Genomic DNA, 11855 nt, shown 5'->3' on the forward strand with positions numbered 1-11855 from the left:
AGTAGAACAGGAAGAAGGTGCAGATGGGGGCTGTAAAGTGAGCTTTAGGAAAGGAAGAGGATGCGTAGAACAGATATTTACTATGAAACAAATGACAGAAGACCTTAAGCAACAAAAGACAGGAGTGATATTCGTGGGCTCCACGAAAGCATATAACTCCTTTGACAGGCGCACTCTTGGAACGATGTTTAAGAAGAAACAGCGAAACGCCAGTACACAAAGACTAGCAACGGAAAGGATAGACACAAAGGCAGTCGTAAGATTCAGAGGAGCTCTATTAGAAGAGTCTGAAATCAACACAGGCGTCAATCAGGCAAATGGATTGTCAGCAGTTTTGTTCAGTATAGCGGTAGAAGATATGTTAAGTCAGTGGAAAGCAAAAAAGGTAAAATGGCAACGCTGAAGACCATGTGAAGATCAAAAAGGACAATTCGATCCAAGTGGACTGCCTATCCTTTGCGGACGACGTAGCCATGGTAAACGAGACAGAAGTCGTGAAGAAACAACTCGACAGCGCATGCACATGATACAGCTATACAAAGAAAACTGTTCGAGTTGCTCCTTTATTTGTTATATTAATTATAATTGTAAGTTGGATGTAATAAATGCTAAAAAGCCTTAAAACCCTTATATTCATTTTCAAACACCCAGCATAGGAATGACCTACAGGATAACGTTGGGAGCTCCATAAGGTTTTCGCGGATGATGCTGTTGTATACAGATGCCAGAAATATGTACCGAAATGCAGAAAATCGGAGCTTAGTATAGGGATTGTCAGTTGAACCTAAACCAAAATAACGTACAATATCTAGCATAAAGCAGAAAGACTCGTTATTATATGATTATAGGATTGAAGAACAACCACGGGTTGCGGACGACGTAGCCATGGTAAACGAGACAGAAGAAACTTCCTGGCAGATTAAAACTATTTGCTGGACCGAGACTCGAACTCGGGACCTTTGCCTTTCACGGGAAAGTGCGCTAGCTAGGGCACTTGCCCTCGAAAGGCAAAGGTCCCGAGTTTCAGTCTCGGTCCGGCACACAGTTTTAATTTGCCAGGAAGTTTCATATCAGCGCACACTCCACTGCAGAGGGAAAATTTCATTCTGGAAACATCCTCCAGGCTGTGGCTAAGCCATGTCTCCGCAATATCCTTTCTTCCAGGAGTGCTAGTTCTGCAAGGTTCGCAGGAGAGCTTCTGTGAAGTTTGGAAGGTAGGAGACGAGATGCTGGCAGAAGTGAAGCTGTGAGGAGAGGGCGTGAGTCGTGCTTGGGTAGCTCAGTCGGTAGAGCACTTGCTCGCGAAAGGCAAAGGTCGCAAGTTCGAGTCTCGGTCCGGCACACAGTTTTAATGTGCCAGGAAGTTTCATATCAGCGCACACTCCGCTGCAGAGTGAAAATTTCATTCTGAGACAGAAGAAGTCGTAAAGAAACAACTCGACAGCCTAAGCCAGATATTTACATCTATATCTACATCTACAGCTACATGATTACTCTGCTATTCAAAAGAAAGTGCCTGGCAGAGTGTTCAATGAACCACCTTCAAGCTGTCTCTCTACCGTTGCACTCTCGAACGGCACGCGGGAAAAACGAGCGCTTAAATTTTTCTGTGCGAGTCCTGATTTCTCTTATTTTATCGTGATGATCATTTCTCCCTATGTAGGTGGGTGCTAAGAGAATGTTTTCGCAATTGGAGGAGAAAGCTGGTGATTGGAATTTCGTGTGAAGATCCCGTCGCAACGAAAAATGCCTTTGTTTTAATGATTCCCACTCCAATTCACGTATCATGTCTGACACTATCTCCCCTATTTCGTGATAATACAAAACGAGCTGCCCTTCTTTGTACTTTTTCGATGTTATCCGTAAGTCCCACCTGATGTGGATCCCACGCCGCACAATAATACTCCAGGATCGGATGAACAAGCGTGGTGTAATCAGTCTCTTTAGTAGACATGTTGCACCTTCTAAGTGTTCTGCCAATGAATCGCAGTCTTTGGTTTGCTCAACCCACAATATTATCTATGTGATCCTTCCAATTTAGGTTGTTTGTAATTGTAACCCCAAAATTTAAATGCGAACATTTTACGTTAGACTTTACCGTGACTGTTATTGACATTAAATAAAACAACAAGTTTACTATTACCAGTCACCGTTTTATTTATTTCCACGACGCGTTTCAAAGGTTTAAACCCCCATCGTCGGGTGGATTTACATTAGTTAGTATGACATTTGTGTGTGTGTTGTGTTACGATTTTTTGGAGGAACTTGTGGCACTGTCTCCAGTGGTCACAGGTTCCTTCCACTGTCGTAACACATCACATGTATACTGTCACATTTGTAAACAAGAATTTGTCTGCAGGCGCAAAGATCAGACATTAGAAAGCAACGGTGATGAATGCGGTATTAGGAAAATGTACTGCAGAACAACTAGAAAAAGACGAGAGAAAATAGTGAGGAAATGTTGGGCCTGAAAGAGATGATGAGATGAGATATTCGTCTTAAGGTTGAAGTTCTTGTGTCCGTGTTTACCTACAAATAAATTCTTTTTGGCTGGTATCCGCCTTGAGCAAACACTTTCTTTTCATCTTAGACCCAGATATACATCGCTGGTCAGTATGTATATAGGAACGTTCGTTTGAAGCATAAGACTTCATTTGGACTTGAGCCCTATTTCGAATGGCTTCCGAGATAGAACACATTTAATGTTTGTAGTAGGACTGCGTTGCACCTTTTCGACAATGTGTAACTGTTGCTCCAAAGGTTGTTGAACTACATGTTCAGAAGAAAAATGGAAACTTGGAATAATACTTATTCCACGCAGTGTGCTGGAAGCTTTCGTAAACGCCCTACGGTTAGGACTTGTCGGAAAGTGTTGACGATATTCTTCGACAGCAGCAGGAGCATTAACTTCACAGAAGCCATAAACAAACACATTATCAGCATATTATTCATTAATGTAGACGTTTGGCATTTTAGCTAACGTGTGTACGAACACAGTTAACAATGCCTCTCTTTGATACGCTTCCAGTCCCTTGCACTAGTTCACTCACAACACAGCATAGGTAACTGCGCATAAAACTGGCTAGTTTCATGGCAGGAAGATATCCCGAGGCAAGAGTCTGAAAGCAACGAGGTATTTTTGGATAGAATGAAACGTGAAACAGGATGGGTGTGTGAGAGGCATAACTGCGTGCCACTAGCCCAAAACCAAATGCACATTAAACGTGTTCTGTCTCGCAAACGATTCGGAATAGGGTGTATGCCCATATGCAGTATCTCAAGTGAGCGTTCCGTTCATAGCCTTGGATACTGACCATTCCGCCAGAGACAGCACGAACACATTTTTTTTTAAACTGACATTGTAAAGGGCATTTTTCTTGTTGTTTAATAGAAAGAAAATAAAAAAGTCACTGATGGTGCTGTAACTTGAGTGAAACATGTTTGTAGAACTAAACAAAACAGGTCATATCGTAAGAAAGGCTAGGAAAAATATAACATACGTCACAAAAAATTCATCGATGGCACTTTATGCCACAGAAGACCCTGCACCTGTTTATGTATAAAAGATTTCCATTGTTCTAGGCGCTTCAGTCTGGAACCGCACGACCGCTACGGTCGCAGGTTCGAATCCTGCCTCGTGCATGGATGTGTGTGATGTTCTTAGGTTAGTTAGGTATAAGTAGTTCTAAGTTCTAGGGGATTGATGAGCTCAGATGTTAAGTCCCATAGTGCTCAGAGCCATTTGAACCATTTTTTTTTTGTTATTATGCCTAACAGTGTGCGTGAACGTCACAGTTTTTAAAAAAATGTTCAAATGTGTGTGAGATCTTATGGGACTTAACTGCTAAGGTCATCAGTCCCTAAGCTTACACACTACTTAACCTAAATTATCCTAAGGACAAACACACACACCCATGCCCGAGGGAGGACTCTAACCTCCGCCGGGACAGTTTTTAAAACTACATACATTTTACGTCCCATCGCACTTAATATATACGTCGTGGACACACATTGTGAAATGGTTGGTTCGTTGATTTTAGGGAGCGGACCAAACAGCGAGGTCATGGGTCATGGGTCCCACAGTGTTTAACGTTTTAAATGGCTCTGAGCACTATGGGACTCAACTGCTGAGGTCATTAGTCCCCTAGAACTTAGGACTAGTTAAACCTAACTAACCTAGGGACATCACAAACATCTATGCCCGAGGCAGGATTCGAACCTGCGACCGTAGCGGTCTTGCGGTTCCAGACTGCAGCGCCTTTAACCGCACGGCCACTGCGGCCGGCTGATGTTTAACGTGAATGTTGACTACTAAACACCTGTTTTAAGAATCCTGTACTGAGACATATACTGGCATACAAATCGATGTGATAAACTTACAAAGATGATTCTCACGGGTGTTTTTTCTTCTTGTGGAGTTAGCAGTAATAAGCTATATTAACTTAAAACGAAGTTTTGTAATTTACCAGTCGAATTTCTAAAACCTAATTAAGTGTGTTCTTACAGTTACGTAATAAAATAAATATTAAAAAAATATTTTACTTAAAACCACGCAAATTGTTGTTACATGGCTATATGGTCCCCCTTATTGTGGCCACAAATGCCTGTCACACTGTGATAGCGTGATCCGTCATCCTGCTACGCCTCATTGCAGAACGGGCACAAAATGGTTCAGAAATTTCCCATTGAGCAGGTCTTTTTGTTCAATTAAAACTCTGGCAGACTGGTCATTTAGATGAGTATAAATTTTTGTCTCCTCCTTCACTTCCAAAACTTTACCTACATTATGCAAGACTTCTAACGATTTACTGATACTACGTACTTAGTGTTAAACTACCTTCCCCTTCTGGAGACCGATTTCAGTGGCACAGTAAGTGGAGGCCGTACACACTGCAGAATACAGCCTGACTAAGGGTATGCTCTAATTCGCCGCTCGGATTCTAATTTCTTTGATCCCACCAATAACTGACGCGGGAAATCGGAGCCAGTGTGACTATGCTGACTGCTTTTGTTGTAGAGCGAATTCTGGCGACAGTTGTCGATGCCACTGTGACCGTAGCTATAGACACTGCAGTGTGCTTTGGGTGTGCTCTCATCCGTGGCTCGGTGGGAACGCTGAGAGAGCCACATCGCCGCCTTGAATCACCTGCCGCGGTACGCCGCAGGAAGTGGCGTGTGCCGCTCCAACGTTCCCCGAAGGCAGTCACCGGCGCGTCGCAGCGCTCCTTACCCCGCGGGCAAACACTGGCTGTGAGTCAGCCTGCGGCATTGTTTACGCTCCCAGGTTCCGAAAGCAATAACGCCATCCCCCGTGTCAACAGAGGTGACGAACAGCGCCTCTGCAACCCACCCCGCCCCACGCCACGCCACAGCCACCGCGGAGCCGGCATTTGGCGGACACGGCAGCTTCCTAGCAGTCGGTTCGGGCTCCGCGTACACCGCGAGCAGATAAGAACACTCCTTAAGACGGGCGGTACCAGTCGGTACCGAGAAACAGCCGCTCTTATCCCTCGGCAAACTATAGTTCCCGGCCAGTGCTGATACGGAGCTCGCCCGAGACAAAACTCAGCGTGTTGGCAACTGCCGGACGTTACGTCTGTGCTCTCGGAATCGTGAATTATATGGAATTAAAAACTATGACGTCTTTCTCGTGAGCTTGGCTTGCTTCCCACAACAGTTGTGCCGAAGTCTGGTGAAGCCAGTTATTTAAATAAGCAGCTCCAAATCAGCGCTGTTGTTGAAACGTCACTTCACGTCTGTCGTCTCGGAGCTTTTGTAACGTCGGGGAAGCCCCATTCGCGGCGGCGGCCACAGTCCACCTAGTTTCAGCACCGTGCTAAACGCGAATCGAATGACGTGATATATTGATAAGCAGACTTCTTCCAAAACTTTTATTGCCGGACCGAGATTAATTCTTTGCGCTGTCACATGTACACCATCACTCTAAACAAAGGTTTCCATCCTCGCTTAACGGGCGAGACATAGTTGAAAGTAATGTGATTTCTACTATACCGCTAATCAATGCTCTGTAGCAATTCAACTACGAGGGGCATTGAGCAAGTAATGCTACACAATTTTTTTCTGAAAGCAGGTTGGCTTTCATCACGATTCCAACACACCATATTCTTTAAAGGTTTTTTTTTTAAAAAAAAAAATTACCGCTACCAGTCACAAACTTCGAGCCGGCCGAGGTGGCCGAGCGGTTCTAGGCGCTACAGTCTGGAGCCGCGGGACCGCTACGGTCACAGGTTCGAATCCTGCCTCGGGCATGGATGTGTGTGATGTCCTTAGGTTAGTTAGGTTTAACTAGTTCTAAGTTCTAGGGGACTAATGACCTCAGATGTTAAGTCCCATAGTGCTCAGAGCCATTTGAACCATTTTTGAACCACAAACTTCGTCTACTATTGTATTATCTATTTATTTAGCGACATGTTTCGAGGTAGACCTCATCTTCAGACTAAATGACATTACAAAAACAATTTCAAAATTAGGCCATACAGATGTTACATAGTCTTTTCGTGAATGCTATGGTCATCCTGTGGAAGAAGAGAAAACTTAGTAAGGGGTGACGTCACTTTGGAAGCTGGACTGATGTTTGCACGAAAATGTTTTATAACGGTCACTCACTTGGTGTGGCAATCTCATAGTGATGCGCTGGGTTGCCTCCATTTCCGTGCCTCTTCTGGTCACCGTTCAGAAATGGAGGCACCGCAGCACATCACTACGAGATTGCCACACCAGAAGGAAAAAGTGAGTGACCATTACAAAACATTTTCGTGCAGACATCAGTCCAGCTTCCAAAGTGACATCACCACTTACTAAGTTTTCTCTTCTTCCACAGGATGATCACAGCATTCACGAAAAGACTATCTAACATATGTATGGCCTTATTTTGAAGTTGTTTTTGTAATGCCATTTAGCCTGAAAATGTTTACCACTAAACATGTCGCTAAATAAATAAGTAATACAATAGTTTACGATGTTTGTGGCTGGTAGCGGTAATTTAAAAAACCTTTACATATTTCTTGAGACAGTCGTGGCCCAAAAATAGTCAAAATGGCTTCAAATTTCACCATATTATTCCCCACTCTTTTGCTACAAAACACTGTTTTCCAGCATAACCTCCGTTCAGTGCGACGGCCTTATATCACATTAATGGGAGGACCTGTATGTTCGCATGCTACCGCTCTACTGGTCGACGTCGGAGCCAACGCCTTGCTGCGTCAGTAACTTCTCCATAATCTGCATACTGCTTACCGCAGAGAGAGGGAGCGTCCTTCATAGTGCCAAACAGATGGAAGGTGCGATATCTGGGCTGTACGATGGCTGTTGAAGAACAGTCCAATGAAGTTTCGTGAGCTCATCACCAGGGCACAAACTTATGTGGTGCCTTGCGTTGTCATGGAGAAGGAGAAGAAATTCGTTTGCATTTTTGTGGCGATTAACACGCTAAAGTCGTTTCTTCAATTTCCTGAAGGTAGCACAATATACTTCAGATTTAGTCGTTGCACCCTGGGGGAGACATCAAACAGAATAACCCATTCACAGTCACACAAGTCGGTCGCCATGACTTTACCGGCTGAGGGTTCTAACGTCACTTCATCCACCTGGCTTAATACTTTTTGGATATGACCAAATTCTAGTACTCGTCTTCTATCCTAAAGTGTCTAAATTTGGACAAATTTAGAAAGCGTAGCTGCATTAATTTTACTTAGCTTTTTGATTATGAAATTTTGACGATAATCTCCCAGGCTGCTGCTTCTTGTTCTTGTGCAAGCTTGTAAAAATACGTTGAGCTAGTCGACGTTTGCCTTAAAAAAAATGGTCTTGGACATAATGTCATTTTCCACCAGATGGTTTAATAATAGATTCTAATACATTTTCACAACTAATTGCAATATTCACAGGTATTAGTCATGACTAGTTTATAGAGTGATCCTTTAACACACATCCGACTTCGTGCATCCCTGACAACCAAGTGCGTCGTCTGCATTGATACATCACAGACCTCGGGAAACCTCCAGATTCAGGATGCAGTTGTCATTCTGGTTTTAGTTTACACACTTCTGAGGCAGATTATTGTCATTCTGAAAACTAGAAAAATAAGAAGCATACAGGTTGAGAATAACAAGTTCAAATGTTCAGATGTGTGTGAAATCTTATGGGACTTAACTGCTAAGGTCATCAGTCCCTAAGCTTACACACTGCTTAACCTAAATTATCCTAAGGATAAACACACACACCCATGCCCGAGGGAGGACTCGAACCTCCGCCGGGACCAGCCGCACAGTCCATGACTGCAGCGCCTAAGACCGCTCGGCTAATCCCGCGCGGCAACACTTAAGTAACTGTTGGTAACTGTATAAGGGAATATAATGTTAATATTGCATTGACAATGGTATACTTGATTTAATTTGGGGGTGTTTCCCACTTTGGTTGTCAAATGGGTGTTTTGCAGTTTTGTGTTTTCTACGAATAAGTTACGTCGTTAAATGCCAACACTTTAGGTTAGGATTTACTGTGACTGTTATTGACATTAAATGAAACATCGAGTATACTGTTACCAGTCACTATTTATCTCCACGAGGCGTATCAAAAGTTTAAAATCTACTTGAAACAAAACACCGTGTTAACAACACAAGTATCAGCATCCTACACATTCAACCGAAAGGCAAAAACCTAGACATCCTTGAGACAGTCCAGATATAGAAAAACCAAACAAAACAACCTGAACCCATCTTAAATGACGAAAATGACAATATTTACAATAGTATCATCTCTGTTTTCAGCAACTGCATATGTTATTAAACTTGCAATGCACACACACACACACACACACACACACACACACACACACACACACACACACACACACACCTTAATATTTATCATAAATATTTAGTTACATTACCATGACAGCCGCCAAATGTTCAAGGGATTTACCTCATTTACAAATAGATCATCACAACAGCTTGTACCTCCTGTCAGCTTGAAACTATATTTTCGTCAACTACTGGCACAAATTGTACAACCATCTGCAGATTTTAAAGCATTAACCAATGTATTACCCCAAGATTTAGGCAGTTATTACATGTAACAGGTATGATCTTAGGACTCTCTGATTTGCAAAGTTTGTTCTCATACAATCACTCCTTCCACCCTCCCTCCCTCTCTCTCTCCCTGCGCTTCCAGCTTGACTGTGAATCCCAACCGAAATTGTTATTTGTTTATAATATTACCACTGTAGCCAACATAATTATTGTACTTTAAGTTTGTAACATGCCACCTGAATGTGTATTGGATTTATATGCCACCTGAAATATTCATTCCAAGGCGTGCATTCGACACCTCAAAACAAACATCCCCAAAATCCTTTGAAATTTTTTTCTGTAATAATGTTGTTACGATGTATATTCTTCGTACTTTCTAATGATGTTTTCTCTGCAGCTATACGATCCTTGCACCGAATAGTTTCCAGACGCCATATCCGTTTACAAAATATGACAGTATACATGTGATGTGTTACGACAGTGAAAGGAACCTGTGACTACTGCAGGAAATCTTACTTATTTTATTTTTACCGTTAGATATACGTTTAGTTTTTGTCAAAAGAAACCCAAAACCATGTTCTTAAATAGCGTTTTGTTTCTCCTCTGGACAGGGCTACAATTTCCACCAAAAAATCGTAACACAACACACACGCAAATGTCATGCTAACAAATGTAAATCCACCTGATGCGTCGTGGAGATAAATAAACAGTGACTGGTAACAGTAAACTTGTTTCACTTAATTTAAGTTATGTCTGTTTAATGTTCCCTGTTAGGATTTACAAATAACAAAAATAATTTTGGTGGAGGTTTCAATTTGGCTGTTTTCTATTTGGGATAGAACTGACAAAAAATAGGAAGGATTACAGTGCCTCTGCCTCCTAAGTTTTCGGATGAGATATGAAGTTCCAACAGCTAATTTAATTAGTAATTTAGTATTATTGCACAATTTGAAATTTTCGACCTTTGGTTTGTAATTGAAATTAACATGGCTGTTTCTACGATGTTAGTGTTCAGAGGTTTGTTTACATGTGATACGCCTTTTCTCTTTATCAAGAACTTATGTTTTCTTGATAACTGTGTGGTTGTAAATTTGGTTGTAAGCCTACATTGAAGATCATTTTCGATAAGCCGTAAAACCTATATTATATGCCTTACATGGCGTCTACAGAACAGTTTGAACAAATTGTAAAAACGAACTAGAAAATATTACTGAATCTACCGATACCATATCCATACTGTTATAGGGCGAGGTTTAGAACTTTTCCTTCGGAGAGGTGGCATGGCGTCACTACATGGATTGCCGTTGAGTTTCCGGTTCGAAGTGATCAACCCATGCTTCATCGCCTTTGATGATCTTCTACAACAAATTGTAACGATCAGTCTCGTAGCGCGCAAGATATTCGGCATAGGTGGCCATTCGCTGCTATGTATGATCTTTTGTTAGGCGAGCACACACCTTTGATTATCCTAAACGATGCAGGAGTATATCACCACTACCAGCAGTAATGTCCAGTTGAGCAGCGAGGTGTTTCACTGTAATTTGTCGATCACATCGAACTAGAGTGTCCGCACATTCCAAGAGTTACAGCTGTGTGAGGCCGTCCGGCACGCGGGAAGTCGAACAGGTTTGCCCGACCTTAAGACGATGGTGACACTCGTCTTGCCCAACGACTCACCGTGATTTTGTTCACTGCCAGGTGCCCGTAAACATTCTGTAAGCGTTTATGAGTATCTGCGAAACTCAATGACAACACTTTGCTTGGAACGCAACTCCGTTAGAGACGCCGTAGTGAAGGGCCTGCACAACCCCACCACCCATGGGAACTTCATGAAATCATAGGAGCTGAAACGGGAAAAGTTCACAACAAATTCCACATTTGTTCAGCCGAAATCGGCTGAGAAAAAAAAGTGTTACATTATTTATTGAAGGCCCGTCGTGCTTTTAAAACACTCTTTGACCCGACCACTGAATTGGAGGTATTGGGCCGGCCGGGGTTGCCGAGGGTTCTGGGCGCTTCAGTCCGGAACCGCGCGACCACTACGGTCGCAGGTTCGAATCCTGCCTTGGGCATGGATGTGTGTGATTTCCTTAGGTTAGTTTAAGTAGTTCTAAGTTCTAGGGGACTGATGACCTCAGAAGTTAAGTAATTGGAGAACAAGCACTACATATTGTCAATACACAGTATCCATATATTTGTCCGAAAGAACAGATACCATCTTAGTAAATATATAGTTAAGGCTCACCGGCCACTTGACCATCTTCTTCTTCTGTGCGAATGCACAACCAGTGCCCGAACTCTTACGGTAATCGCCAACGCGCCGCGAGTAATGAGTATAATGGGCGGGGGCACTACGAATGTAGTGCGGGACAATACGTTGAGAATGTGGATTTCGCGGGAGGCGTGCCAGAGATAAATCCCTGGAGTCGAGCTATCCTCTCTGTCCTCGGTGGCTCAGATGGATAGAGCGTCTGCCATGTAAGCAGGAGATCCCGGGTTCGAGTCCCGGTCGGGGCACACGTTTTCATCTGTCCCCGCTGACGTATGTCAACGCCTGTAAGCAGCGAATGGTGTTCATTTCATTGTAACACAGTATCCAACCGGTTACTGGTGCCTCCTTAAAAAAAGAAAAAAAAAAGAACAGGATAATATTCTAAAGTTAAAAGAGAGGAGGACAAACACAAAAATTTCACAAGTTTCAATTGAAACAAATGGAATTTATTGTCTTGCATAAGACCTAGATAGATTTTATTGTTTAGCGTCAATTATCACTTTCCTCGCGATGCAGATGCCTTATCTACACAA

At 42.8% G+C, this 11855-nt stretch overlaps 1 non-coding gene across 1 annotated transcript; it reads left to right on the forward strand.

Moving 5' to 3' along the window:
• The first annotated feature begins 11493 nt into the window (after positions 1-11493).
• Positions 11494-11567, forward strand: Trnat-ugu (transfer RNA threonine (anticodon UGU)). Its single transcript has one exon. It is a non-coding gene; the product is annotated as a tRNA-Thr (tRNA).
• Positions 11568-11855: the final 288 nt, after the last annotated feature.

This window comes from Schistocerca serialis, chromosome 5 (genome assembly GCF_023864345.2).
Source record: "Schistocerca serialis cubense isolate TAMUIC-IGC-003099 chromosome 5, iqSchSeri2.2, whole genome shotgun sequence".
Taxonomy (NCBI): Eukaryota; Metazoa; Arthropoda; class Insecta; order Orthoptera; family Acrididae; genus Schistocerca; species Schistocerca serialis.